Consider the following 4,160-nt stretch of genomic DNA (forward strand, 5'->3'; position numbering starts at 1 on the left):
GCACTTTTGATACATGTGAATTAAATCACAATCAAATATGGATTTTCAATGTATTAGATATATGAAAAATATTCAACAAATTTACATCTTAATGCAATTACAGGTCTATTCCCAGCTGCCAGTACTTTACTCTGAGTTAGGCCCACTTTTAACAGACCAAGGTCATGGATTTATGAACTCACACATGGTGCCTTAGAGTATAACCACATGATCTCTTTATATTGAAGAATATTGTCATCTCGTTTAAAATAAAGCAAACTTTTATTATGAAATGATTTGTTTATAGATGGTTTCTGCTATACTCACTTTATTTTAAGGCTTCACTGCTACACTGTAATAAAACATTTAAGTACTGTACCATAGAAATGGCTGGAGGGCCTTTCAAAGCATCCTATAGCCATTGACAGAACAGCCTCTCATAGCTACTACTGTATTTAATATAAATAATAAAATTTTCATCGATGTACAGTTTGTTAGGCCAGTATTTGTTCAAGATACAGCGATTTGAAAAATTGGAATCTAACGATGCAAAAAAAGTTAATATTAAGAAAACTGCCTTTAAAGTTGTTTAAATGAAGTCCTTAGCAACTGCCTGCACTCACAATTTTTTATATATATATATATATATATATTATATATATATATATATATATATATATAAAATTTACAATAGAAATTTAAAACATATCACTGAACATGATCTTTTCTTAATATCCTAATGATTTGGCATTAAAAAATCGATAATTCACCATATTATGTATTGTTGGCTATTGCTACAGTGTGTGATTTATGACGTTTTGTGGTCCAGGGTTACATATTATAGTTATTAAAATGAAATAAAATGGCAAATTAAATGAAATTACAATAGACTTTATTTGAATAATATGAATGTACACTATAGTGATGTATTATTTACATCATTATATTGCTTGTTAATACCATATATGTGCTACTTAGAAGTTTACTATTTCTGTACTATTTTATAATTCACATCTTTCATTTTAAATACAACATCTTTTGGTACAAAGATGAGATATAAACAGCAAAACGTCCTAAAAAAATGCTGACAATTGCTGAACAGTCCAAGATGATTTTGAAAGGGGTCTGGATATAGAGAGATTTCTTGCCCTTGACAGATTTCTAAAACTACAACGTGCTGTTTTGTCATCGGTGCCAGAATGAAAGATTTACTTTGTCCGTAAACAACAATGCCGAATGCACGTTATGACAGTCGCAAGGCCAATTCCATAGGCAGCCTTGGACACATACGGTATAAATATATTTACCAAAGTGGTAGGGCATTATATCTTGACAGGATGTTCATTTCAAAACGGCACACAAAGTATTTCTGAATATAGAAACAATTCTCTACACAATACCTCCATGACTGAGAATATTAGATTCGGGTGGAACATTTCCCAAAAATGGGATGAAGCACTGATAAAAAGTGTAGGCCTACTTGATACTCTTAGTGCCATTATGTCTCCTATATGTTAATGTGGAAAAGCAATATAAGACTTAACAAAAGTATAAGTTGTGTGAATGTGATATATGTTTCACAAAGACATATGCATATGTTTATTAAAATCACTCTCATATGTCATTATGAGTATGTTCAGGAAAATCCATCAGATGTTAAAGCTTGATCACGTCTGTGATGATGTCACGCATATACACTTTATTTTTTAGAAGAACAAAGACTCTTGCATTGTTACATTTGCCTATCTGCTACTATTTAAATGGCAATGCACCATAAAGCAGACCTGAAGCACATGATCTCTTAAGAGATTTATTATAGCATAATGTCATTTTTAGCATAATTGAAGTAAATATGCTGCATACTTATTTCCTCAAAAGGATCTGAAAGGATAACTCCCGTCAGCCAGTGGACATGAATAGCATTTTAAAACTTTTTGAGATCAGACCAAAAACTTGCGGTCCTCTCTGAACAGTGGGCTCTACCCCGAAGATATCTGGAGTCAAGCAGCTGTTAGGAACCACTGCCAGAAAAAAACTCCTCATCCCCCGTGTTGTCAAGGCCACAGCAAGCATGTAGGTACAGTGCACACACACACACACACACACACACACACACACACACACACACACACACACACACACACACACACACACACACATCTCAATGTATGACACATGAGGTAAATCATTTAGAAAATATAGTCACGGCCAAATTACAGAAGTTGAGGATTTCTTACTAACTGTATGACATAAAACAATAAAGGTTATGCATACAAAAGCTTTCACTGGGGTGGTACCCTTTCAAAAAGTACACCTTTGTACCTTAAGAGTGCATATTTGTACCCCAAAGGTACATAATATAAGTTGTATCCTGTAAAAAAATCTGTAAAAATTGCAGTATTACTGGAAGCTGTTTGCCAGTAACTTACTGTAGATTTAAATGTATGTTATTTCCCTTGCAACAGTTTGTTCAAGTTAAATAAACATTAAAGGTATAGCAGAGGATTTTCTCGAATTAAAAAAACAACAACCGCCTTCTCCACTTTTAAAAAAATGCAATTGCGCAACACTCTAGATTGACAACTAGGAGGACCAATAGTCTTGATGATCCACCCGGAAAAAGAAAATCCTCCGTAATACCTTTAACAAGTCTTTATCTTTACAGAATAAAACTAAAATAACAGCCTCATGCAAAGCATTCTGGGAACCAAAATCTGAAGGAAAATTCTGTAAAGACAAAGACATTTGCCAGTAAATAACATACATTTAAATCTACAGTAAGTTACTGGCAAACAGCTGCATAACTACAGCAACATTTTTACAGTGTACATATAAGGATCTTTTAAAAGGGTACTGCCCCAGTGACAGGTTTTGTATTTGTGCTTGAAATCTTAAATTAAAGAGTTCACACACACATCAAACAAGCAGACGTCTCTTCATTACAGTTTAACTTAAAATAGTGCACCTTTCTCGTATCCAACAGGTCCATCACAGAGGCATGCCATGTTATCTGTGTGAGTCTGTTTGGCTGGATGTGCTTATAGACACGCTCCTGAAGTGTGCTAGCTACAGGTGTGGTCCTCTCCTCCTCGATGTTTCTTTCTTATACTCTCTCATCTCCTTCAACCCTGACACACGCCGAAGCGCCTGCCATCTAAAGCACCACACACACCGTTCACACACAGACTGGCCTGATCCAGACCCGCACGCACGCACGTCCTTACCCCTCGACCCTGACACACGCCACGCTGCCTAACTGATAGCAGACAGCCACATCATTCCCAACCTACCAGACGAGCACACATACGCACACACACACACTCCATCAAGCTGACATGCATTTTGATTGATGCAGCCTTGTATGCATGCATTCCACTAACACCTCCCTCTGGTTTTAATGTTTTAGTTCGACATGCTTCTCATTGCATAAATGACAAAAAACACGCCTGACAGGAATTAATGCATTAATGAAACAAATTCATGTTTTTGTGAAAAATGGCCCTTCTATGGCATAATGTAGTCTCTTTATTTTTAAGAGTGTGGTCCCAAAGGGAATTTGGTTGATGTGACTATTGCTTGTTACTACCTACAGATAAGCAAAGAAAAACCCACATATATCACACATAAACACTGGGTAAAAAAATGTGACTTTTCTTTATTTTTAGAGTGAAAAGTGTGTTCTTTAAAATAAAATAAAAAAGATTTTAAATTTAATTATGTTTAGTGTTTTAATTGTCCTGTTTATTTTTGGGGCCACTGAGTTTGACCTCCACAGACTTTGCAGGTTGCAAATTTGCAATCGTAAGATTAACACTATACTGGAGGCCATAAATGTTGAATGAACTTGTAATGGGCACTGAAACATGTAAATGTGCAATTCTCCACACTCATGTCAGGATTTGATTTTGGAAAACAAGCATAAATATGTGCACACACCCTACAGACACCATCGATTGTTCATTTGCACTTAGATGGGTGGTTTCCAGGACAGGGCTTATCCTAGTCCCAGAATTAAATGCATGCATTTGAGCTACCTTAATTTAAAAACACATTGTATTGACACATCTTAACATATATCAGAACCATTGCTTTGTTTCAAGATGCACACCAGTATTGTTTTTATAAGGTTTGTTTGTAAAAATGTCTTAATATAACTAAGGCCTATAGTCTTGGATTAATCT

Source organism: Misgurnus anguillicaudatus, chromosome 5 (genome assembly GCF_027580225.2).
Source record: "Misgurnus anguillicaudatus chromosome 5, ASM2758022v2, whole genome shotgun sequence".
NCBI classification, from domain to species: Eukaryota; Metazoa; Chordata; class Actinopteri; order Cypriniformes; family Cobitidae; genus Misgurnus; species Misgurnus anguillicaudatus.